Here is a 27986-nt window from a genome sequence, read left to right on the forward strand (position 1 = left end):
CCTTCATGGCACGGGTCTGTTATACCAGACTACAGATTAGTTCCTCGGAGCTTGGGGACTCCTGTCCCCATATGTTTAAGGAGCAAGTGGATAATGTGGCTGATGTTCTTTATGACACCAGGGTCCGGAGTAAAGTTTCAGCTTATTCCATTTCTGCCCGCCAAATGCTCTGGATCAGGCAATTGGCAGGCGACTCAGTCTCCAAGGCCACTCTCAACATCTGTCCTTTGAAGGGTAATCTGCTTTGGTAAAGGGCTGGATGACCTCATGGCCAGTATGGCGGATCGCCATCCCAAATTCCTCCAGGATGGCAGAGGCCATAACTCTTCCCGGGGTGGCAGAGGCAGTTTTTGTGTCTCTAGGAAATCCCACCAGTTTTTCTCTGGTTACTCTTCTCAGAGGCAGTTACAGGCACCAGCAACCTGTGGTTTTCATAGTGGCTCGGCCTCCGTGAAGCAACAATGATGCCAGGGTGAAGGCTGTTCCTCTTCATATCAGTGGGCAGTTGTCGGCTTTCTGGAAGGAATAGGAACAGATCTCGTCTGACCATTGGGTTCTGGACATTATTTGGGAGGGGCACAAGATCGAGTTTCTCAGCTCCCTCTTGATCTGTTCCTTGATTCAAGTTTATTAAAAAGTTTGTTGCACACGCAATATCAAATACTTCAATGCGTATGACAATTTAAAATTAGGAGACAAAAATGAAATAATTTATACAAATAAACATACAATGTACACAAGTAATTAGCTATACAAAAGGGAAGAAAGTACTTTGAAGAAAGTATCCAGAAAAGGAGGCCAGAGTCCGAGTGACAGTGCAATGACTCTTAGACATTCATGCCATAGAACCAGTTCCTGAGGAAGAATCGGGCTCAGGCAGATGCTCCTTATATTTCATAGAGCCCAAGAAAGGCACAGGCCCACTCTGGATTTGAAGTCGGTCATTGAGGCCCTAAGGGTCATAAGAACATAAGAACTGCCATCTCCGGATCAGACCTTTGGTCCATCAAGTCCGGCGATCCGCACATGCAGAGGCCCAGCCAGGTGTACACCTGGCGTAATTTTAATCACCCATATCCCTCTATGCCTCTTGTAAGGAGATGAATCAAATCCACGCACAAGTATTGAAATTGTTATCAAGGTGCCAAAACATTCAATTTCTAAATATAGCCAAAAATATAAATTTGTTTAAGGCTATGAAACCACCTTGTATATAATATTCAGAAAAAAATTTTTTTTAGAATTTTTACCCGACCCTCAGTGGCACCACTCAGGACTCAAACTTCTCATTGTCCTGAGCTTTATGTGTCTGCTCGTCATCGGGACATTTTTCATAAAGCTTTCCAACTATTTCTATTTCTATTTATATTGTTTTTTTATATAAAGATAAATACTTAGCTTAAAATATGGCTAAGTCTTCCTGGTTAGAGATGTCAGCACTAATGAGGGATGTCAAAGCCGACATGTTTCGCCTCGCTTGCTTTTTCAAGGCTCAATCCCTGTAAATCACCAACAAAACCATAAATTAAAACCCATTTTAGTTCACCAGTGCAGTGCTTACCATAGAAAATGTATTTCAATACTATATTCTTTTAAAACTAACGCCTACTTAGGCTGAAAGCTTACACATTTTCTACTCACCATTAGTCATCTACCTCCGCTGTAACAATCTATCCTTTACAGCGGGGCCGACAGCGTTCTCTAGTTTAAATATCGTCAGAGCTCCAATCAGCCAGCTGATCAGTGATGACGTGTCAACTGACGTATCAGAGCTCTCATTACTGTAACTCATTTTTATTTTTCTCTTTCTCTCTTTCTCTTTTCCTTTTTCTAACTCCTCCTCATTTGTCAAGATCATAAATCAGACTAAAGATAGCCATTCAAGCTCTGTATTAAGTCCAAAAGGGGTAACTGTATTCAATGTATAGATCCAGCGTTGTTCCTTATAGTTGAGTTTTTCTTCCATGTTAACCACCCCCTCCCCCTCTTTTTCTTCACAATGATCAATCACCCTCCATTTTAAATGGCTAGAATCATGCTGGTATTGTATGCAGTGTTCAACTATCGGAGCTTGCAACGTTTTAGTTTTTATCCTTGACTTGTGCTCATTTAATCGCACATGAATCGGACGGGATGTCCGTCCCACATAAACAAGGTTGCAGGGACAAATCAATATATAAACTACATTCTCCGTCCGGCAGGTGGTATTAGTAAATGCCGTAATAGTTCTCTTAGTTTGAGGGTCTGTCCATGTGCTACCCTCTATGGCGCTATTACACCATTGACAGTTCCCACATTTACTATGACTTCCCACTGTAGTGTCATATCTGCAGCCTAGTTTTTGTTGCATTAAGGTTTGCCCTATTGATTTGCCTTTCCTAAAAGCAAACATTGGAAGTTCCGCAAAAACATTATGTAGTTGTAATACCTGCCAATGTCGTTTTATCTGATGTATCAGTGCCTTAGCAGCTTCAGAATATGGAAGTACGCAAATAAGTCTATCCTCCACTTCTGGGTGACTATTTTCTGTTAATAGTAAATCTCTATTAGCATATTTAGCTCGTAAATATGCGCGGCGGATAGCTTTTACTGGATAACCTCTCACCTTAAACCTTTGCTGTAACTCATTAGCCGCTGTTTTAAATTCTTTAATATCTGAAGAGACTCGTCTAACCCTAAGGAACTGGCTGACTGGAAGGTTAAATTTAAGATGGTAGGGGTGGTAACTCGAAAAATGTAACAAAGAATTGCGAGCTGTGGGTTTCCTAAAAAGTTTTGTAGTCAGTTGAGTATTTTCTTTAATAAGACGCATATCCAAAAAATCCAATGTTGTAATGTCATATGTAGGAGTAAATTGAAGATGAATGTCTCTAGTATTTATCCACCTAAGAAATTCTAACAATTCTTGTTCAGTGCCCTTCCAAAGAAAGAAAATGTCATCTAAAAACCTATTCCAAAGCAGAATGTTCTTAAAGAAAACAGAAGGATATATCTCATTCTCCTCAAAGTTATTCATATAGAGGGTGGCCACTGAAGGAGCCAAAGTGGCCCCCATAGCCACCCCCTGGATCTGTTGGTAATAAGTGCCTCCAAATTCAAAATAATTTTGCTCAATCACCCATTGGGCTAATTTAGTTAAAAACTCTGTACTGATCCGTTGATCATCTCTTTTAGACAAGACCTCTTTTACTACTTCAAGAGCCCCTTGTTGGGGAATTTTGGTATATAGAGAGACCACATCAAGAGTTACTAGAAAAGTTGTAGACTCAACTTGTGTGATATGAGTTAGTATCCTAAGAAAATGGGAGGAATCTTTAATATAAGAGGAGATCTTCATCACTTCCTTCTTTAAAAAGAAATCTACAAATTTAGACAAGGGTTCTAAAAGAGACCCCCGTGTATTAACAATAGGTCTGCCCGGTGGATTGGTTTGACTTTTGTGTATTTTTGGGGCAAAATAGATGTTTGGAGTTCTAGGGTGTTTTTCTATCAAAAACTGATATTCTTTTTTTGTCAGCATGCCCTCCTCATAATGATGAGTTACATAATCAAAAATGTCTTTCATCAGATGTTTTAATGGATCTTCACAAAGGGGGAAATAAGCTGTAGTGTCTGACAATTGTCTACTGGCTTCTTCTAAATAATACACTTTATCTAATACAATGATGGCTCCTCCTTTATCAGCTCTCAAAATCATACAATCTTGTAAATCTCTTAGCTGCATTAAGGCTCTGTATTGTTCATGTGTAAGATTATAAGATGGCCTATTATGTTTCATAGTTTTTTCATAGTGAGAAATACCCTGAAGAACTAAATCTCTAAACGTGGCTAGCACGGAGTCCATTGGGCCTGGGGGGAACCATTTCGATTCTCTTCTACATATGGAGATATCATCTACATCTATCAGTTCACTCTTTTCTTTATCTTGAAAAAACAAACGTAGTTGCAATTTTCTAAGAAACTTAAAAAAGAAAATTTTCAACTGAAAAAAATCAGGGCGTTGAGCTATAACATAGTTAAGTCCAAGTTCAAGTATCTCTTGTTGTGCCTTAGTCAACTGTCTCTGAGATATGTTCATTACAATCGATTCTGTTTTTTCTACTTTTTCACTTCGGACTGTGTTTTCATTCTGCCCCTCTGGGCTCCTCTCGTTCTTCCTCTCGAGCGCGTGTCCCTCTAGCCATATTTTAAGCTAAGTATTTATCTTTATATAAAAAAACAATATAAATAGAAATAGAAATAGTTGGAAAGCTTTATGAAAAATGTCCCGATGACGAGCAGACACATAAAGCTCAGGACAATGAGAAGTTTGAGTCCTGAGTGGTGCCACTGAGGGTCGGGTAAAAATTCTAAAAAAAATTTTTTTCTGAATATTATATACAAGGTGGTTTCATAGCCTTAAACAAATTTATATTTTTGGCTATATCTTGTAAGGAGATGTGCATCTAGTTTGCTTTTAAATCCTAGAACGGTGGATTCCGCAATAACCTCCTCTGGGAGAGCATTCCAGGTGTCCACCACTCGTTGCGTGAAGCTTTTGCATGGAGACGGTCCACTCTGCTTTAGAATGGCCCTGTATCATTCCAGAGGAGCGTGTGGCACAGTGGTTGGAGCTACAGCCTCAGCACTCTGGGAAGAATAACCCAAATCATAGTTACCAGATGCTAGGGGTCCAACTTGGGGGTCAATGACAAAAAAGCAAACAGGATTCTAGGAATGTTATAATGCTCCATGGTGTGACCTCACCCTTGAGTATTGCATTCAATTCTGGTCGCCTTATCACAAGAAAGATATTAGCAGAACTAGAAAAGGTTCAAAGAAGATCGACCAAGATGATAAAGGGGATGGAACTCACAGCAGCCAATCAGCTAACAGTTCTGCATAGGCAGGAGCGAAGGAAGGTCACTCTTGCCGCGGTTCACCACTGGACCACCAGGGATTTTAAAGGTACATGGGGAGATGGGAGGGAAGTAAAAATATTTATAATTGGTGGGATCCCTGCTCTCCCAGTCCACCGATAGACAACCAGGACTTATGGCAGGCCTGGTGGAGGCCTGCAAGGCATCAGGACGGAGGGGGAACAGTACAGAACCAGGCAGGGAGGAAGGGGTACTGGGTGCAAAGACTGGCAAGGGAGGGAGGGGCCTGGAGGCTGAGCAGGGAGAGAGGGAGGGGGAACAGGGTGCAGAGCCTGGCAGGGACAAGGCACTGCACTTCAATATTAAACCCCTGGTTTACATTTGAGTCAATCATTTTTACTCCTTTTTGGAGGGGGGAAAAGGTCTCCTTGGTTTATATTCAGGTCAGTTTATATTTGAGTATATACGGTATGTGCAAAACTTATATTCTGTAACTTGCACATAAGTACCAACATATAGGTGTGTGCATTTACACCAGCTAAAGAGATGTTGTAAGTGGTCCCGCCTTAATTTAGTCATATTGCTGTCCCCTTCTGCTAATATTCTTTAACAGAATTTAGGTACCCAGATGCTGCTAGAGAATATTAGCTCAGCGCTTATGGTAGTGTCTACATCAGTGTTTCTCAACATGTGGTACGCATACCCTTGGGAGTATGCAGGCCGCTTGTTGGGGGTATGTGACCTGGCCACCAATTCTCACCCATCCGTAGAGGTGGCCACCGCTGGGGCTCCTGCATTCCTGCTCCCCCTCCCCCACCGCTGAAGCCACTTCCAGCAATCTCTGTCTGCCTACCCCCCCCACCCCAGAAGCCGACACAGTTACCACTGTCTGCAAGCCACACTCGCTTCTTCAGTCTTCAGCAGCACTGCTTGCATGGAGGGCGCACGCAGCAATTCACACTTTGCACATAAGTAGCTGACCCAGCAACCTCTCTGACATCAGAGTTGAGGTTGGAGGGAAGGCTTGTGGGTCAGCCACATGTAGTGTGTGAATCGCTGCTTGCGCCACCCCCGCTGAAGGTGCGAGTGTGACTCGAACAAAAACTGGGTTGGCTTCGGGGGGGGGAGATAGGTGGACAGGGAAGGAGGGATCACCAGCAGTGGCAAAGGGCAGGCAGGATGGGTTGGGCCCATGTGCCTAAGACCCCGCCCACAGGAGGGGCCTAAGGCTATGGGGCCGATTCCTGTTGGCCCAGGCACCTCATGCCCCACCTGTCGGCGGGGTTTGAGGCACCTGGGCCAATCAGGCCCTAAGGCCTGCCATTCGACGGATGGTGGGCCTGCCGGATAGGCTTGGGACCCGTCCATCCAGCCAATGTATTTACAGGTACGGGGAGGGGGTTGGGGTGTGGGGGGTCGAGGGGTCGGCAGGGAGTCACGGGGTCGGCGGGTCGGGAGCCGATTGGGGGCTCGGGGGGGGTGCGATCGTGGGAGGGGGGTGCACCGAGGGCAGGAGGACCTGGGATCCCTCCTGCCCGGATCTTAGTGGGGGTGGGGGGTCACCTGGGCAGGAGGGCTTGGGCTCCCTTCTGCCCAGATCGTAGTTGGCGGGGTGGGTGTCGCCTGGCCCGATTGTAGTCGCGGGGGGGGGGGTCATAGCTCGACGGGGCAGGAGGGCTTGGGCTCCCTCCTGCCCGGATCATTGTCGGGGGGGGGGGGGGATTCTGTAACCGGTGTTGATTTTGACAGACACCGTTACAGAATCCAGCTATTAGGCAAAGAACTGGCTCCTCCTTCGCCTAAAAGCTTTTGTGTTGGGCGTTTGGGACTTAGGCTTTTTTTGGTTGATTATATGTTGTTAGTGCAGATGTAGTGGTGGTCTGGGTGTTTAAACAGCTGAAGGTAGAGGCAGGCCATTATTTTTTTTTAAAAACTCCTTTTGGACGTTTTTTTTTGATAATGCACATTTTCCCTGCTTCTACTTTCAACGTTTAGGGCCTTAGGCCAAAAGGGGACTTAGAGGTTTTTTAGATTATGCCCCTCCACCTGTATATGAAAAATGGATGGAAGAAAGTGCATTACAATTAGTACTATTATTATGAGGGTGGGTTCAGGCTTGGCGTTTGGGTGGGTCTGGGGCGGAGCTTGCGCGGTGGTACTCGGTTGATATTTATTAGAAACTCTGGTTTACATTTTAGTGCTCTTTATAGAATTATCTCCTATACATAGACCTGAAGTGGGCACTTCTTTTACTCTGTACTTAGACCACCCTATATTCAATGCTACTTAATTGGCCAGGAATGCAAGAAAGATGCAAGATGGCCACTGAATATTAATGTTTAGCAGCTAGCCTGATCACTGGCTATGTCACACAACATAGCCAGTTAATGCCAATATTCATAAGGTGACTTGCTAAATTTAACGGCCAGATAGACATTATAACTTAGCCAGTTAAGCTAATACATTGGCTGGCTATGTTTCTAGCAGCCAAAAACACCCTAGATACAGCCCAGCAGTCACTGGATACGGCCCAGCATAGAATTTCCAGGTTCGCCATCAACTGCAGGAAATAGCTGGACTGCCTCCTATGATATGAATATCAGACCCATACCCCCCAATTCTATAAAAAGCACTAAAAATTTCACAAGCAGTTTTGGTTGTGTACCCAAATTGCATGTGCAATTTAATTGACTAACAAGCTAATTAGCATCAATAATTGACTTAAGCAGTTATTAGTGCTAATTAAAATTAATTACGTTACGCCCCTACATTTTAAGCACAAGTCCAAAAAAAGGGTGCAGAAATGAGCGGGTCATGGGTGGCTCGAGAGCATTATTTTCAGTTACATGCACAATGAAAGTGGGCTTCCACATCTAAATTTAGGCATAAGCATTTGCATTACATTTCCCTCTGTGCAAATGGCCGCGCCTGAATTTAGTCATGGTTCCCGGACATAAGCACTATTCTATAAATCACACCTAACTTTAAGCATGGCTTTTAGAATAACACTTTTTTCAGTGCCAGTTTTTGGGTGTCATATATAGAATTTAGCCCATAATGTCTAGAGTTAAAAGTTCTGTACATGTAAAAACTGCTTTATTTTATTTGTCACTTACTATACCAGTTAAACTGACTTGCAGGACCAAGCAGTTTACAATCTAAAATTACAATGATGAAAAGAACTCCTTGAATGGACAGGAAAAAAGTAAGTATTCATCCAGAGGATTCAAGTATGCCAACAGGGAAAGGAGGGGTTCGCATGACAACAGTTTAAGGCTAACTGAAGGAGAAAATGCACATTCAAAGAGTCTTCAAGCAGGATTTAAATTTATTGATGGATCATTCTGCATACATATCTATGGGCAGCTATTCCACAAGGAAGGAACCATCCCCCCCCCCCCAAAAAAAAAAAAAGCACTGTCACAGGTGGACTCAAATTGAGCTAAACTGGTTCCTTTATTGCAGCAAATAAAGTAGGCTCACTGGTACTGCCGTATTGAAAGGTCACTTGGACACACAAAGTCAGAGGCGTGAAGAAAGTACAAGTTTTATTCACAGCATGCATGCTGGACCCCTGAGCTCCAAGCTGGCTCAGAAGTGCCGAAACCAGGAAGTTACAGAGATATTTATTCATTTTTCTGGCTATACAACTGAATTCTAGAAAAAGCTTTTCACGTGTTACTTTTCTTAACACTCATTGGTTCTAAGCTCACACTAGCAGGTCACTAGCAGGACACTTATCTAACTCTTACAGTTAAATGTACAGAAGGGCAGGGTACATCATGGCTCAAACTCTTATCTATTTATCTTACAATGTGTTAAGGTAGGGGCATACATTTTAGGCAGATGAAGTCAATAGATTGTACACTCTTTTCAGCTATGTAGACCAGAGCAATATTTTAAACAACAGTTAACCATTTCATGACCCTACATTCCCCCCTTTCAGGCTGGCGTACCTAAAGAGCCAAGCCTGACAAAATAAAGTTAGGGGTCAGGAAAGTCGGGGTTCCCAGTGGGTAAGGGATGATACTGGGAGAGGGCAAGGGCCAATGCAGCAGTGGAACAGTTGACAACAGCATCCATAGTTCAGTGGAGCAGCTTTATGGCTATGGGGACCACACAGGGCAGGCAGCAAAAGAGCAGAGAAGACAGGCGGCAACCAGCAAGATGATCTTCAGTGCTGAACCAGAGGGCAACCAGGAGCTGAAGGTACCAGAGATCCAGTCTGCAGTAAGGTCACGCCAGGTCTGGTCGGGAACTTGAGCCAGTTTGGTGATACGATCCACATCGTCCTCAATCACTTTACTCAAGTTCAAGGCAGCAGTTGGAGAGGTTGAATTTATCACAGGCACAGCAGCTAGTAAATAGTCCAAAGCTAGACGATTCTGATAAATAGCAGTGCATATTTTAGCATTCGCTCTGCCAATGGTACTCAAAGCTCGGAAGGTCTCATTGGTTATCAGTTCGAGTACAGCTTATAGACAAATAATGCAGTTCAGCATATAGATTGGGGTCCGATAGCCCCAGGTGTCATCCTCGGTCCATGTGGCAGGTCCATAAACAGCAATGATCCGTTCTGCAGGACAGTCATTACCCCATTCACCTATTTTAAGGGAATTGGTGGAAGTAGACCGCTTTTGGCGACCCCTGGTGTTGAATACAGGGGCTCCCAGGTGTTCACCATCGGCCAGCGGTAACAGGAAGAAGCTGGGACGGATCATGCAAAGTACACATGTACCAGTCTAGTTAGCAGGCAACCAAGAGTAGGCAAACAGATCACAGAGCCAGTATCAACTATCAGGAGCTGACCATCATTCATAGGAAGTTCCATTAAGCAGTGTCTGAAGTAGAGAGTTGCGCGGGGACAGAAATCCCACCCGTCCCCACCCATCCCCGCCAAAGTCCCACCCGTCCCCGTAAGGACTCCCACCCGTCCCCGCAAGGAATCCCTCCGTCCCCGCCCGTCCCCGCGAGGAATCCCCTACGTCCCCGCCTGTCCCTATAAACTACAGAAATAGTTATTTCATTTAATTATGCTACTGAATTAAAGGCTCTGGTAGAAACCCATTTAAAAATAAGCAAAAAGACTTTATTAATTTGGAAATATTAATTGGGAAGAATACATACTTTGTAAACGGGTTTCTACCAGAGCCTCTAATGTTTATAAATTTTTATCAACACAACTAATATACTACTTTATCCTTAAGCAAAAAAAAAAAAAAGAATTTTTTTTCCTACCTTTATTGCCTGGTTTCTGCTTTCTTCATGTTCTCATTCAATTCCTTCCATCCACTGCCTCTCTTCTCTCTGTGTCTTCCATTTGCTCTGTTACTGTGCCTCTCCCTTTCTCCCCCCTCCCAAATTGGTCTGGCACCCATCTTTTTCCCTCCGCTCCCCCCATAGTCTGGCACCTCTGTCTTCTTCCCTGCCAGCGTCTTCTTCCCATTCCCTCTTCCCCATTTCCTTTCAGTGTCCTTCTCCCCCACCATCTTCCCCATGTTCTGTCAGGCAGCATCCTTCTCTCCCCTCTGCCTTCCCCATGTCCTTTCAGCGTCCTTCTCCCCCCTCTGTCTTCCCCATGTCCTTTCAGCGGCCTTCTCCCCCCTCTGTCTTCCCCATGTCCTTTCAGCGGCCTTCTCCACCCCTTTGTCTTCCCCAGTGCTTTCAGGGTCCTTCCCCCCCTTTCCTCCCGTTTACCCCATGTCCTTTCCGCGTTCTTTTCCACCCCTTTGTCTTCCCCAGTGCTTTCAGCGGCCTTATCCCCCCTTAAGCGTCTTTTCTTCTCCACTCCACCTTTCCTCCCTCCCTGCCTCCACCTTTGTGGCGCTTTTGCACCCGACCGACAACAGAACAGGCCCGGTTGGACAAATCTCCCTGTCCTGTAGCCGCGAATCTAAATTACCTTCTTACAGCAGCTGGAGTAGTGAAGCTGCTGTAAGAGGTAATTTAGATTTGCGGCTACAGGGCAGGGAGATTTGTTGGCCGGCCTGTTGTCGGTCGATCGGGGGACCTGACCGGCTGTGCACATTCTCCAGGGCGGACCGCCCCCTCACCCCTCTTTCGTACGCCATTGCCTTCTCTCTACCTGCCCTGCCGCACACAGCCGACCGGAAGTCTTCCTGATGTCAGCGCTGACGTCGGAGGAAGGGAGGGCTTTGCTTAAGCCCTCCCTCCGACGTCAGCGCTGACATCGGGAAGATTTCCGTTCGGCTGTGTGCTGCGACAGGGCAGGTAAGGAGAAGGAGACTACCCTCGCGGCTCGAGTGCACTGCGATCCAACCCCGCAGGAACCCCGCGACCCTCGGAGGCGTCCCCACGGGATCCCCGCGACCCTAGGGGGCGTCCCCACGGGATCCCCGTGACCCAAAGGGGGAACCCGCGGGATCCCCGTCATCCCCGTTCCTGTGCAGCTCTCTAGTCTGAAGGGCGCTGAAGATAGTGGGAAGCAACAATGGAGGTTCACAAGGTCCATCGTGAAGGTTGTGGACCTGACGTAAAAGTGAGGGTCTGTGAAGTCAGGTTTAACATGTCCAGCTGCATTGCCTCCCATAGCCACTGTTCTCCCATACCACTCCCTTCTCATAAACAACAATTGCTAACATTAAGAGTCTGACCTATAGTTTCAGCAAACTGTATAAACAGATTTCTAGTGATTACAGGATATCAGCATCTACTTTCATAAAACTGGGGAAACACCAAAGAGTGATGGACAGGAGCACATGAGCCGGATACAATACGGACATATACCTTTTACCATCAATATACAATGCCATGCAGTCTCTGGCCTTCTGGACTTGGACATTGGCATTCCAGTTATATGGGTCAGTGATAGTGAAAACCATGGGATTACAGTAGCCTGTAGTACACAAGGGGCCAGAGGTAGGACCTATAGTAAGGGAGGCAGACGGGGTATTAGGGGGATATTTGTGTGGGTTATTGTAGGTGGCCCACAAGACACTTTCTCATAAAGGACAGGCTCCACCATTAGTGAAGGTTTCCTCATAGGGGCAGTTCTTAAAGGCATCAGGTTATAATCTAGGGAGCCACACAAAACTGTATTAGGGGTAGTACCATGACCTTGAGAAACATCAAATAGCACACGTATCAAAATACAAACACCGGGCGAGTGGGGTCTACAATAAGAGTCTAGTTGATAAGTTGACCCTCAACATTATCAATGCAGATTTCCGCCCACTTTTAAACTTTATCACCAGTAAGTTGGAAACAGAAAATACCCTCTGATGTTTGACACTTTCTGTACTTAACTCTTTCATGCAAACAAACATCAGGCAAAAGGCTAGGGGCACTTGTTAAGTACAAAATACAGAAGAAAGAAATATAAGTGAGGGCAACACAAATATCATATCTATATATACTAACATAGGAAGCTCATTTTTCTTTCAGGCACAACTTAGAAAACTTCAAACAGTTATACTCAAGACACTTGCTAAAGGCAGTGGTGAACCACAGGCAGTCAATTAAACTCAAACACTTATAAAGAATTATATTCAGAACACCTGCTAAGTACAATGGTAAATATTCAGAACTTTTGAGGTCTTAGAAAGCTTCAGCTGAAGATCCGTGTTGTAGTGGAACCAAGTTTCATGTCCAGACACCTTGACAACTGTAAGAGAAGAAATTAGGACAGTAAAAGGACCTATCCACCTAGGTTTCAGGGGGTCTGACTTCCAAGTTTTAGCCATACTGTATTTCCAGGGACATACCCATGAACTTGTGTAGCTATCGATAGTGGGGCCCTTTCCAGGACCCATTTGTGGGGCTCTTAAAGGGCTTTAGCTAAAGACTGGACCTGACCCTGGAGGATATCTGATCCCAGAGTAGCAAAGGAACCAGGATCTGGGTTCACAATGGGTGGTTGCCAGCCGAACATGAGCTCAAATGGGGCTTAGATGGGATGCATCTAATCTGAAAAAGAACAGAAGGCAGCAGGACAGGCCAGGACAGATTAGTTTCTTCAATTCATTTTGTGAGAAGGGTCTTAAGAGTTCTGTTTATTTTTTCGACCTGACCAGAGCTCTCAGGATAGTAAGCAGCATATAATTTCTATTCAATTTGGAGGGCCTGAGCAATTTGTTGGACAACATTGACAATGAAAGCAGGGCCATTGTCACTGCCTATAAAAACAGGGAGACCAAAGCACGGAATTATTCAGGAGGTGTTTGGTTACGTCTCTGGCGCGTTCAGTGCAAGTAAGGAAGGCTTTGACCTATCTAGTCAGGGTGTCTGTGAAGACTAGGAAGTGACTGAGGGAACGGGAAATGGGCATGTGGGTAAAATCTACAGACAGAACCTGCATCGGATATGTTCCAATAGGTTGGTATCCAAGAGGTGGCAGTCATCTGATTGGGAATTTTATTCTAGAACCGACAACACACCATATTCCGGACTAGCTGATCAAGGTGATTGATAAAGAAATGTCTCTTGAGAGTCAATTTTCATAGCGGGTTCTCCAGAGTGTGCCAGATCATGGCATCTTTTGACAATCGTGAGGGCCAGGTGTTGAGGAATGAATATGAGGGTACCCGCTGTGCTTGCGTTTGAAGTATCAGTGTGTGGGTCTGGATTGGCACTTGAATTGGCGCATTGGCACATTTTGTATAATCTGATTTCTAGTATGATCTAGTGCTTTTAGACCTCTTTCTTCTCCAGTAGGTCCAGAGTGATTTATAGTAACCCCCCTCCCCACCCGAACAATTAAAAGAACCAAAAATTTAACATTTGATCAAAAACTGTTGGAACAAATAAATCTTAAGACATTTGTAAAAATCATAATAGGAATATTTATTTCTTCATCATTCTGAATCTCAACACCTTTATAAGAAAATGAAAATTCCAACATCTTTTTATAGTGAATGGCCTTAAAGAATGGAAAGATCAGCAGATAAGACTCTCTTAACCTGGAAGCTTCTCTAAATGAGAGAAATGTCTCTAGCTGGGGTAAACTTTGGAACCGAACTATTTAAGAAGAAAATGTCTTCCTGTATTTCTAATGGCTAAACTGAGATGAGCAAAGTTGCTTCAACATGGTGAACCTAATTGATAAGAATGTTAACTCCCAGACTGGGAAGAGGTGCCATTATTCAGTTTTCCATTCTCCTGCCTATATGATGTGCCCATGCATGCTATTACATCATTTTTTCACTTACCTAAAACATTTTTAAAAAAATCATCTGTGACATTTAGGTGCCTATAAAGAATATTAATATTAAACTGGAAATAACTTTCAAATTCACATTTTTATTTCTCAAAAGGTAATAAACAAAGTGGTTCTTGACAGTTCCTCATTTAGATGTATTGAGTGTACATTGCTTGTTGTATTATACTTGGACACTGCTTAATTACCATTTAGCAAGTGCTGTGTCAAATGAATAAATGGAATGGAAAAAGTGAGTTTTTTCACACTTTTATTTTCAGCCTAGACAGCAATTCTCAGACCAATAAGCTCTGCATCATGCGTAGGATCCATCTGATCTGTTTTCTGGTGCTTTTCATCTGTATTTATGAAATGGTTGCAAGGGTACCGTGTGAAATTTCCCTGATGCTGCCTTCATATTCAGAAAAAAATATATAAGCACTTTTTTTTTTTTTTCAGAGCTCTTTTCATTCAGTTGGAACCCTATTTTATGTTTATATGTTTTATATCACATTAATAAAATAAGGAAGATTAGCTCGTACTGAATCGTACTGAAATCACAATGGGTTTTGTATTAGATAAACATTTTAGAACAGCCTGCACATGGTCCATAAAGCCTTGCATTGCCAAAGAAGCTATCTGCACAAATATGTGTGATATTTTGTAGTCCTTTTACTAAGGCGCGGTAGCCGTTTTAGCGCACGCTAAATGCTAACGCGTCCATAGGATATAATAGATGCATTAGAACACGTTAGCATTTAGCGTGCACTAAAACGGCTAGCAGGCCTTAGTAAAAAGACCCCTTTATATCACACTGCAGCTTTATTTTTTTAAAAAATTGCTAGCAATCACATAATAAGTCAATGAAAGTGCAAGTCAAACTTGAATTAATAACTGCCAGTATCTGTTTCTAGCCACAAGACCAGCTATAATCCCAGATGGCTATAGTGTTTAATAGAGAACTACTGCTAATTCTGTACACCTTTCTCTAAATCTTGGAGGGGAATAAGTTTGGTGTTTAAGATTTATTCTTTCAGACATATTTATAGCTATATGTTTACTGCATGTGTCTGATGTACAGCATGGTGTTTCATGCTGCAACCTTAATTGTGCATGCATCTCCTTCTGTATGTTTTATACCCCACAAAAAACATCTGGAAGTTATGGTGAAACAGATGATGTTTAACGGTTCCTCAGGAAAAAAAAAATTGTGTAACTGCAATGAACTAAGTACAGCATCCTAAAATGGCAAATTAAGTTGTCATACTCCAACTTGCTTTTTTTTTACTTGGCAGTTTGATCCTGTTATTTTCTATCTCTACTTCGATCAGAACCAGGGCTGGGATCAGGAACCATGAGCCTTCAATTGGAGCTATTTGGGATTTTTCCCCTCCTTTATATCCTGACCCAATCATTTCAGCGTGATAGTCCTTGGCCAGGGGGCCATGCTGTGAGACTCCCTCTGAAACCCCGTAGTCAAGGTCCAGCTGATTCAGCTATACCACCCCATCACCTCATAGTGCTAAGTTGCCACTTCACCCCTTGGTCAAGCATCTTTTGCTACCTCCATATCTTATCCCTTGCAGGTGGCCAGCATCATGTCCTCCTTGAACACCCCAGTTGGTCAGCTTCTCATCTCCCCTTCCCTATCCCCACTATAATGCAGATTCCATATATGTTGCCCAAATTTGGGCATGCAGGGCAGATGTGCATGTAAATGAATAGCCAACAAGGTGTCAACAATCAATTAGATATTACTTGGCAGTAATTTGGATTTGTATGTGCATTTATCTGTGTGCTATTCTGTAACACTGTGTGCCTAAATTGTCTCGTACACAACCCAAAAGGGGCATGGTCATGAAAGGGCCATTTACTAATACTGTCTATCTTATGAATATAATAATAAAATGCTAAACGCGCATGCGCATTCTCACCGCGTGTTCCCTGAGATCTGATCTGTCGGGATGTGGCCGGTAGGAGTGCGCATGCGCGCCAGACAAGCCTCCCTACTCTCCTCCTTGCGCCGCTGCAAGGATTCCAAGGAAGGCGGCATAAACTTTGGCACCACACTCGCGGCTCTCTCCCCAAAGAAATAAATCAAAATCACAGTTCACATCAGGAAACATCTGCACCTTTTGATTCCTCCCTCCTCCCTCTGGCACAGCTCCCTTCTTAGCAGCTTTCATGGTGTCCGGTTGGCCAAGGGGTCGGGGGGGGGGGGGGCAGAGTCCTGTGCTGTCCGGCACGAATCCGGAGCGCCGGCTGCTCCCAACCCGGCTGAGGTCCATTGTAAAGCTCCAGGGGCGGAGAAAATCAGGGCCTGAATCCCGCATCCAGAACCAGAACAGCAATAGCCCAAGGGGAACACACAGTAGGTAACACGCTTCCGGGAACCTTATCACAGACCGCAGAAAAGGAGCAGCATCCCCCTGAACCGTTTTCTTCTACATCAGGTCACCAACTTAGGCTTTATTCTACCCACCGAAAAAGTGACCGGTTTAAAAAAAAAAAAAAAAGCCCCATACGCAGACAAACCGTCAAAGAGATTAAAAAAAATCAACCCAGAGAGCAATTCACAATCAAGTTATATCCAGCTGTCCATCAGTAAAGAAAGTGACGGGTTTTGTTTTTTAAAAAAATTCCTATTTTGCTCTCTTTCCAGTTTGTTCTCGCCCGGTGGAGATCAGCGGGTCCAGCCTTCCCTAATCCTGGCCAGCTCCAGCTGGGATGGTAGAGGGGAGAGAGCGCCCAAGCTGTCACAAGTGCATAAGGGGGGGGGGGGGGGAGGAAGCAGAGGAGAGCAAAGGCAGCTCATGTGATGTAGTGGAAGCTGCTCCTGAACTGGACAAAGGGGGAGGGGGGAGGTTGGGGAGGGTGTGGAATAAAAAGGAAGGGAGGCCTATTGTTGCTGGACAGGTGGGAGGTAAAACAAAGGGAGAAAGGCTGCTGCTGTATAAGGGGAGCAGTGAAGGGGTGGTGGTGGACACAGGGGAGGCAAAAGGAAGGGAGAATGGACAGGGGGAGCAGGCAAGGGGTGGTGCTGGACAGCCGAAGCAAAATAAAGAAAGAAAGAAAGACAGAAACAGGCTAAGGAGAGAGAAAGAAAGAAAGACAGACACATACATCTATTCTAGCACCCGTTAATGTAACGGGCTGAAAAACTAGTATGTATATATATATCTAATATAATAAAACTCTAAGCCGCGCATGCGCACTCCCACTGCGTGCGCAGGTTTTCCGTGAGCTGTAGGGACCCGCAGGTAGGAGTGCGCATGCATGGCTTAGGGTTCTGTTTTTCGGTCTGGCCTGCTCCCTGCTCACCTTGCCGTATTGTATTTTTTAGTTGAAAGACGCGGCGGTGGCTCCTCTCACGATCCCCGCTTGCGTCGGACTTCCGACGCAGGTGGGGATCATGAGAGGAGCCGCCGCCGCATCTTTCAACTAAAAAATACAATATGGCAAGGCGAGCAGGGAGCAGGCCAGACCAAAGCTCCGACTTGAACTGCCAGTTGGCTGGCTCCCTTGCCGGAGTTATTTTTTCAGTTTAAAGGTGCCGCCGTGGCTTCTGTCACCAGCCGTACCTGCTTCAGAGAAAACTTCTAATGTAGGCAGGGATCGTTAGAGGAGCCACGGCGGCACCTTTAAACTGAAAAATAACTCCAACAAGGGAGTCGGCCAGATCACCACGGCAGCCACTCCCCCCCTCCCGCCCTCTCTCTTGGGCTACTCTCCGGGAGCAGGTGAGTGAAGCCCGGTACTTCTGTGTAGCTAAGGGGCGGAGCGCGGCACATGCCCAGGGTCCGGGTGGAGAAGCCGGTGCTGGAGCCGCTTGCGCACATTAGCGCTGGTAAACGCGCCCCGCAGGGCTTAGCGTGCGCAAATTCCATCTTATGCGCATTGAAACCTTTAAGGTTGGGGGGAAATAATGGAAACGAGCAAAAGAAAGGCCTGAAAGCGCCAGGGAGGAGCCACCCCCAAGACAAAGATGCCAGCAGAAATGGAAGTTGGAGTTTGAGCCAGTGATGTATGTGAGGTGATTGCTTTTTATGTGAAAACATAAAAAAAATGTACAGAAGTTCAAAAATGTAACTATTGCAGACTGCTTGGGGGGGGGGAGGAAGGGAGGCCCACTGCTGGACAGGGGGAGCAGGAAAAGGTGCTGATGGACAGGGGGGAAAAAGGAAGGGAGGCCTACTGATGGACAGGGGGAGTAGGAAGAGGTGCTGATGGACAGGGGGAAGGTAAAACAAAGGGAGAAGGGCTGCTGCTGGATAAGGGGAGCAGTGAAGGGGTGGTGGTGGACAGCCAAAAGAAAGAAATACAGAAAGCGGCTAAGGAGAGAAAGAAATAAAGACAGACACACACAGGCTAGAAATTGGATCATCAAAGGTGAAAAGAACTACAACGACTGCACTTAACTTCAAAAAAGGGAATTATGATGCCATGAGGAAAATGGTGGGAAAGAAACTCAACGACAGCGCAAGGAAGATGGAGTCCGTAGAAAATACCTGGACCATACTCAAGGGCACAGTGCACGAAGCACAGAACCTGTGCATCCCCAAGTACAGGAAAGGGTGCAAAAAAAATAGAACAAAAAACCCAGTGTGGATAATAAATGCAGTGAAAAAGGCGATAAGTGACAAGAAAGCATCATTCAAAAAATGGAAAAAGGACAAAACAGAGGAGAACCAAAAGGAACACAAAAAACACCAAAAGGAGTGTCATCGAGTGGTTAGGAAAGCAAAAAAAGAATATGAAGAGAGACTGGCAGGGGAAGCAACAAACTACAAATCATTCTTCAGGTACGTTAAGGGGAAGCAACCAGCAAGGGAGGAAGTGGGACCCTTGGATGATGGGGACAGAAAGGGAGTGGTAAAAGAGGAAAAGGAGATAGCTGACAGGCTAAATAATTTCTTCACGTCAGTTTTCACGAGGGAGGACACAACCAACATTCCGGAGCCTGAGGAAATCGTAAAAGGAGAGCAGGATGAAAATCTGGTCCAGCTAGAGGTGAGCAAGGTGGATGTCCTCAGGCAGATAGACAGGCTAAAGAGCGACAAATCGCCAGGTCCGGATGGCATTCACCCAAGGGTACTCAAGGAACTAAGGAACGAAATAGCTGAGCCACTTCGACAAATATGCAACCTATCCCTAAAAACTGGAGAGATTCCGGAAGACTGGAAAATAGCAAATGTCACGCCCATCTTCAAGAAAGGCTGAAGGGGAGACCCAGGAAACTACAGGCCGGTGAGCTTGACCTCGGTCCCGGGAAAGATGATGGAAGCACTGATTAAAGACAGCATCTGGGAACACATCGACAACTATGGGCAGCTAAAGTCGAGCCAGCATGGCTTCTGCAAGGGCAGGTCATGCCTCACAAACTTATTATACTTCTTTGAGGGGGTAACCAGCCAGGTGGATAAAAGGGAATCCATAGATATCATTTACCTTGACTTCCAAAAAGCCTTCGACAAGGTGCCACACGAAAGACTACTAAGGAAGCTATGGAACCATGGGGTGCAAGGGGAGGTCCACCGATGGATCAAAAACTGGCTGGCGGATAGGAAACAGAGGGTTGGAGTAAAGGGACATTACTCAGACTGGCAATGGGTCATGAGAGGAGTTCCACAGGGGTCGGTGCTGGGACCGCTCCTATTCAATATATTCATTAACGACCTGGAAGCAGGAACAAAATGCGAGGTTATTAAATTTGCGGATGACACCAAACTATATCGCAAGGTCAATAACATGGAAGACTGCGAAGATCTCCAAAAAAGATCTGACAACACTGGAAAAATGGTCCAAAAAGTGGCAAATGAATTTTTATACCATTTTCTGAAATCTGCTACCCTAGGTGGGTCACTTCCTAGAACCTACTGCCTTGGGTATCCATCTAGTCTGCCTAATAGTTAAGTCAGTCCTTCCTAAAATGCCTTACATCTGTTCCCTAGGTTCTACCTTTGCACAGAATCTGGCTGGGACTGACTCTCTCTTCATGCCAGGGGTTGTCAGTGCTGCCTCTGCAGCATCCCCAGTTTACTATCAACCCAGGGAGTGAAGACCTCAGCTGACAATCCAACCTATGCCTCTCTTAGCAGTGCATAGGCATCCATTGGCTTAACCCAACTTGCATAAATATATTCCTATTAATTCACTCTGTATTCTCAAAATAGTTAACACTGATCACTCACATGAAACCTCTGATTAATTTAAGCCTTCACTATATGACCTGGTTTCTTCCTGCTCTCTTGGATGGGAGTCAGATCACTCTAATGATGACCCAGCAGATGTATTCGATCTAGTGAAATGGAAGAGAGATGAGCACTCCCAGAGGACACTACAGTAGAGGCAGATACATTGTTTTCAAGAACATTCAAAAGGATGCACTCTGCATATCTCAACTAGGTTCTTTCAGCTACTTTGTATTCTGCATTTGTAGGGGATGAATAAGAGGATGTGTTTTGCTGTTGGGGGAGGGGAGGAGAATGGAATGGGTAATATAGTATTAAAAAAAAAAACCTAATGCACTTTAACCACTTATTTCCAGACATCAATTGCACACACATTATGGTACTTCCTTTTTAGCTTTTACTGTTTGTGTCTTTATGTACAATTTAAGAAGAATTTGCAAATGACTTCCAGGCCAGATTTGCTTCGTGTACTGGTAAAATATTTTTACACACTTGGTTATAAGACAGAGAAAATGGCATAGAAACTTCAGGATGTAAACAAAACCACATGTGCAAGCTGTCTTTTAACACGTCAGTTCATATCTTGGGTGCACCATGATGCTTGAGGATAAGGGTTTGGCAACATTAGCCCAAAGGAAGTGCCCTGAAGTCTTTTAAAGTACACACTGAAGTAAGAGTGCACTGGGATTGAAACATTTGGGACCTTGATTTTGCAGTACGTTGCCAAAATTAACATGGGTTAGCTACAGTACAAAGAAATATTATTACTGAGTGTTAAATACACTGCAGATAGCATGATGCAGTTAGCCACACCTACAGAGTTGGCATTGACTTCGTTGCATGATCTGTTTTGTTAACATGCAGCAATTATTTTGGTGTTAAATGAAAGGTGCAGTTACCATCATTCTCTACCCATTTCACATCTCTTTCCATAGTAATCATTAATGCACCCTAACTGTTGCATTAACAACTAATGCAGCTTATTCACTAGTCCCTTTTACTTTTTCACATATACAATGACAATTTTCAGCATTCAGGTTAGGAGGACACACACCTTGATGTCTTGAAGCACTGCCAAAATGTATTGACCTCTAGTTTGTTCCTTGCAAAGCAAACAAGAACAATACTGCAAGAAAATGTACAGGGTACAGGAATTTATTAAAATGACAAAAACAAAAATCTAAGAACAAAATGCATAAACTGCATAAAAAGTATGTATCCAAAACTACTGGTCCCAATATTTCTGTGGACCGGACCTGACATGGTCCATATTTCGAAGAAATACTCCTTCCTCAGGGGTCCCTAGTGTTGATACACAGAGTATCAGAAAACCAGAATGGATAATGTAAACAAAATCGATAATGAACAGGCATAAAACTCTCCTGTATATCTTGCTGCGTTCTGTTTTGCTGTTTGTCCCTTGCAAGGCATTACCCTTAAAGAGAGCCACATGATACTAACGAATACTGGATATTTCTCAACCACATTGTAACAGACAAAAGACATCCTTAAATAGCTCTGTAAGTAAATATATTTGAAATTTTAATTCCCTTTTTATTTTTTCAGAACTAGTGATGGCAAAACAAATGTATGTCAATACCCAAAAGGACTTATAGTGTTAGTGGTTACTATAGACATTTCATTATTGATCTCTAAATTAGACTAATGTAACATCATATACCGTATATACTTGTCTTATATTTGGGTCATCACCCACTTGTCCCCCTCCCGGACTTGTTACAGGCCTTCGCCGGCCTGCCGTATGACCTGGTAGGCCGAGACAAGAGGGATCCCTCCCATCTCCTGTCCCAGTTGACTCTTAACAATTTTTTTTTTTTTTTACCTCCCTCCCGCCTCTCCCTACGTACCTTTTTTGGCTTTTGGAATCCCTGGTGGTCCAGCGATGTATCAGGCAGGAACGAGCTTTCTGTCCCGTGCTGAGTCCCTCCCTCCCTGAATGGCTACCTGAGTTCTCGCAGCCCAGCAGTGTACCAGGCAGAAGCGAGTTTTCTGCGCTCCTGCCTGGCCCTGAGCTGCTCCCTGAATGGCTGCCATGAAAACTGGTGGTGAATCTCCCTGCCACGATCAGCTCAGCGGCAACTGTAGTGGCAGGGACCCCCCCTCATGAAGTCGGGCAGCAGGAGGGATGCCCACTCCTTCTGCCGCCCCCCCCAAAAGCATCTGCCAGCCAGTGGAGTGCCCACTCCCTCCTGCCAGAACACCCCCCACCCAACCACTAAAGGCAGGAGGGATGCCCACTCTCTGCCAGAACTGCCCACTGAAACACCCCCGACTTGGTGACCGACCAATCCCTCACCCAGCCGGTAACCACTCCTCCACTCACCAACCCTCCACCCACCCGGCAATCCCCCTAAATGGAAGACCACCCCAATTCTCCCATACCTTGTAAACAGAAAGTCTGGATTCCCCAAAACTGGCTCAGCTGATTGTGATTCTCCTGCCATGATCAGACAAGGTAGTTGGAAATGTCTGCAAAACTTGCTTTTGTGTATTTTTGATGTGGACATTTTTATTTTTCAAAATGGCCAAAAAGGATAGATGTCCTAAGGACCAAAATGTCTACATTGGTCATTTTCAAAAATAAAAGATAGATGTCTGGCTGTTTGTGGAAATGGACATTTTCTGTACTGGATTTCTGGACATTTGTTTCCAAAATGTCCAAATTTGACTTAGACGTCCTATCAAAAATTCCCCTCAATATATGTAGCTGGGCCATTTTCAAAAATTTTTTTAAAAAAATAGAGTTTAAAAAAATAGAGTTTCGAACAGTGAGTTCGAAAATGGACATTTTCTCCACCTGATTTTAAGACGCTTTTCTTAAAACATCCAAAGTCGGACTTAGACGTCCTATCAAAAATTCCCCTTTGTGTGTCTAAACTCAAAGATCCTGCATTGTTACAGGCTGATTTTTTTAACATTCCTTTACCATCCGGTCAAAGTCAATGGGAAGTTATATCTTCACTTCTGTAACTGAAATAAAGTTTGACAGTCCTGGGTAAGTAATAAGCTGCACACATCTTTAGTTCATTTTGCTGCATCAAACTGCTACAGCATGTCATGATTTTTTGGAATCCACTTAGGTGTAGGTGGAAAATAAGTGCAATAAATAAAAGTAGTTCAATATGCAGTCATTAGCATGATTTTCCATATTAATTGAATTAAGAAGACCATAACAGTTTACTTCAACTTTAACACAAATTGTTTTTGCACTACTGTCTCTGCTGCATCAGAAGTACAGTAAAATCCCAATTAACCGGCACTCTCTACCGACCAGCAAAAAAAATAATTTGATGACAAAAAAAAATTGGGTTGCCACCTGTATATTATTTATGGTTGAGGCTTTTTTCTCCACTTTAAGTAAATGGTTTTTGAAAAAAAAAAATTGTCTCCCACACTCCTCAGACAACCTCCAAAGTCATGGTCCTGACCCAACAACCCCAGTCCCTCCCTCCAGCCCCTGAAGCATCAGCGGCAGCCACAAATCTCCCTCTCTCTAGCTCCCAAAGCATCCTGACAGCCATAAATCTTCCTCCCTTTTTCTAGCCCCTGAAGCAGAAGGCATGGTCCTGACACCCCCTCCCTCACCTGAAGCATCAAAGCCAGTCCTGACAACTGCCCCCCCCCCCCCTGCTTCGGGGCCAGAGGGAGGGATGGGTGATGTCAAGACCCAGTTGCCATGGATGCTGGACCCATAAGTGGGAGGGGGGAGGGAAGAAGACACATGGATATTGGTCCTGCAGGGGAGATGGATGCTGAACCCATAAGTGTGTGTGTGGGGGGGGGGAGAGAAAGTGACCCAGAAAGAGGGGAAGAGCAGATGCTGGACCTACAAGTAGGTGAGGTGGGAAGGAAGACAAAACTATTCTTACAGTAACTCTCAAGCAACCAGAAACTATAGTTATCTGGCATCTATCAATCCCCATGGGTGCCGGATAACTGAGTCTACAGTATTTATTTTATTTATTTTGTATTTAGCCCATATCTTTCCAATGATAATTCAAGCCAAGTTACATTCAAGTACAATGGGCATTTCCGTGCCTCCAGATGGTTCACAATCTAAGGGGCCCTTTTACTAAACCAGTAAAAGTGGCCTTAGTGTGGGTCTTTCCTGTATGCTAAGGCCATTTTTCCTGGTAGGGTAAAATGGCTGAATTTTCTTTATTATTATTAATAGCCATACACTAATTTTGCCATTAGCACCTGGGTCCCTACCACCACCCATCATGGAAGCAATAAGGGCTTAAACTCTGAGCACATGCTAATCGATTAGAGCACAGCCATGTAGCAGCAATAACTGATTATCACAGAGAAACACACTCTCCATCCCCCAGACATGTCCCCTTTACAAAAAAATTAAATTTTATTTTTTAGTACATGGGTAGTGCACACACATAACAAATCTCAGGAAAGGACATACATTCCCCAAAATACTAAGTTTATGTCCTATTGGAAACAACAGGGGAACCCACCGCACACTCACTGCACTCATACACAGACCCACTCACTCATACAACAGCTAAGGAAAAGAAAAAAAGAGGAGAAAAAGCCTCAGTTCAGCTTCATATGGCAAAAAACTCCACCTAAAGACCAAAAAAAAAGTGAGGTTCAAATTGTATCAGTCAGCAGTGAGAAACACAAAAGTAGCCCTCATAGGAACCACTTTAAAAACTTCAGCATGCCAAATTTCAAAACATCCAAAAGTGTTAGCACAGCATACAACACATATTATAGTCTCAAACACAGTCAGTGGGGAGTGTGTGGCGCAGTGGTTAAAGCTACAGCCTCAGCACCCTGGGGTTGTGGGTTCAAACCCAGGCTGCTCCTTGTGACCCTGGGCAAGTCACTTAATCCCCCATTGCCCCAGGTACATTAGGTAGATTGTGAGCCCGCCGGGACCGACAGGGAAAAATGCTTGAGTACCTGAATAAATTCATGTAAACTGTTCTGAGCTCCCTTGGGAGAACGGTATAGAAAATTGAATAAATAAATAAGCAGGATAAACAAAACCACTTAGCTGCAGACGGTATCCAAGCTGTCTTCCATGCACCCAAGCGGTACTAGCCTGCTTGGCCCCGCAGCTACTCCTGTCCCATTGGTTATCCATTAACCACCGAATCACTTTTAAAATAGCACTACTAATCTTTAAGACTATGGCATCTAATGAACCACAATTTATATCCAAGATGATTATTCCTTATCATTCTTCTCGATCCCTTCGATCTTTATCTCAAGATCTATTATCAGTCCCTTCTTTAAAAATAATAGGCACAAGAAGAAACGAAATGTTCTCCGTTTTAGCACCTCAAACTTGGAATGCCTTGCCCCTCTATATAAGAAAAGAAAAAGACCTCAATTCCTTTAAAAAATCTTTGAAAACCTTTTTATTTAAAGATGCTTTTATTATTTAAATATTTAAAATTCTGTTTAAAAATTTCTGTTTTTCAAGCTCAAAATTTTAATCTTCTAAATATATTTTTGCCCCTTCCCTATGTGTTTACCTTTAATGTTTCTTCCATCTTAGATTGAGAAAATTGTAACTATGACCCGTTTTCCCTAATGTACCTAGTTAGTGATGTAACCCCTTAAGTTCTAACATTGTATGTTATAAATTTTTGCTCTTTAAAAATTTGTTAAGAAGTTTTGTTTTAATACTGTTTGTTATCTTATATGATGTTTTAAATTGTACATCGCTTAGAAAGTGTTATAGGCGATTCATCAAATAAAATTGAACTTGAACTTGTCCGACGGGGAAACCTCAGTTTCACTGAGCTGCGTCAGGGGAGTGATTTCAAACTACTCCACCAGCAACCGTTGAGGCTTTCCAAAAGCTCAAACTGCACACATCCAAACACGTAGGAGCTCAGGCGTAGTGTCTCGGTGGGTTCCCCTGTTGTTTCCAATAGGACATAAACTTAATGCACACACATCCCAAAACTGCCATGTGACACCTCAGTGCGCCTCACACTACACCATTAGTGCTTACCACAGCTTCGTAAAAGGACTCCTAAGTTTGTACCTAAGGCAATAGAGGATTAAGTGATTGGCCCAAAGCCACAAGCAGTGTCAATGGGATTCAAACCCTGGTGTTTCTGGCTCACGGAGTGCAGCTTTAGACACTAGCCTACTCCTCCACTCTACACAGAAAAATCAGGGTTCAATGATAAGCAAACCACTACATTGCAATTAACAGTTTATTATATTTGCCTGTTAGATTATGTCATCTAAGGACAAGGACAAGGAAATCCCTACTGTACCTGGATGTAACTTGTCTTGACTTACCAATTGAAAGGCATGAACCAAATCTAAGAGGGCAATATTCAGCCAGCAGCCGCCGTCTGAATTAAACCCGAATGTTCAGTGCTGGCCCTTATCCAGGTCTGGGAACCCAGAAACAAGAAGCAAAAGAGATGTCAAAATATCAACCAGTCAATAGAAAGAATGTCATAAAAATAGACACAGTCTATAGTACTGTATAATGTCCATCTTGATATGAGTATAACTGAGTCTAGGTCCTGCCTAGATTGTACCAACTAGGATCCCAGTTTTGGCATCTGTAGATGCCTGCATCAGGGGAGGAATGGGCACTGCCGTGAATGAGGGACAGCAAAAACCGGCAGGAAACGGACAACAGTCAAAGCGCGATGAAAGCATCTGTGAGGGCATAAACGCGCCAGGTCAGGATTTTCTCAGGTACTGCAGCTATTCAGAGGCAGTAACTAGGGGTCTAGGATGATTCAGCACAGTTGTTTTAGTGTGGCCAGTTCATCTTGGCTCTTTCAGTTGTTTCAGTGCTGAATTGGCCAAAATGAATCTTCCTACACCTGGCTGTCAGCTCGGGGGCATCATAGCAGCACCTGACTTTGTTTGGGGAAGGGGGAGTGATGGCCCCCCCACCCTCCCAAACTATGGATGCCCCCTTACTCTTCCCCACTGCTCTAGCAACTCCCCCCTGCTGCTGCTTCTGCCTCCGCATACCTCTTGAAATTTCGCCAGCGCGAACAGCACCTTCCCCCCTCCTCTCTGGCGTGTCATCCTGGTCCTGCGACTAGGAAGTGATGTCAGAAGGGCGCCAAGGCTGGCATAAGCAAGGGGTGGGAGATGCTGCTCATGTCAGTGAACTTTTAAAGAGGTATGCGGAGATGAGGAGAGGCCCGGTGCCCCCTCATCCCCTTAGTACGGCACTGGGGCGGAGAGGAGGAGCGGCACAGACCACATAGTTGGTGCTTGCAGTGCCTTGGGCCTGAACACCAGGTAGAATCCTGCGCTCGGTGTTGTATCCTGTAGAAATGTTCCATCAAATGCCATAAACTTCAACAGGAGTTGTTCAGGACAAGCATGGACACTGTAGCCCCCTCCAACTATGTGTCTAGGTGTAAATCTCCACAGGTCTGAGCCAAATATTGCCCAAGCCAGTCCATATTTGTATATGATTTTTTTCCCCAGCATAGCCATTTCAGCATGGTAGTGATGAAACGTCCCATGCCGACGTGGCCATGATGAATTGTCCCATTCTGGTACCCAGATAGCTACCTAGTTAACTGGGTACCAGCTATCTGGATAGCAGCTACCTGGGTACTGCTACTGAATATCAGCAGTGCCCAAATAATGCCCAGCTCCACCCTGTGAATATCTGTCCGAAATTATCAATAGCACTATCTAGGAAAGTGCTGTTGAAAATCTAGGAGTGGGCCTGATGAGCGGGAGTCATCTGTGTAGATTCCCATGGTTTATATACCAAATACACTTCTACTTATTCAAGTA

General features: G+C 44.4%; 1 long non-coding RNA gene across 1 annotated transcript in view; it reads left to right on the forward strand.

Annotated features, from left to right (window-relative positions):
- LOC117367505 overlaps positions 1–27986 on the forward strand; it is a 48905-nt gene that overhangs the window by 5861 nt on the left and 15058 nt on the right. The window lies entirely within an intron of this gene.

The sequence above is a fragment of the Geotrypetes seraphini genome, chromosome 10 (genome assembly GCF_902459505.1).
Source record: "Geotrypetes seraphini chromosome 10, aGeoSer1.1, whole genome shotgun sequence".
NCBI classification, from domain to species: Eukaryota; Metazoa; Chordata; class Amphibia; order Gymnophiona; family Dermophiidae; genus Geotrypetes; species Geotrypetes seraphini.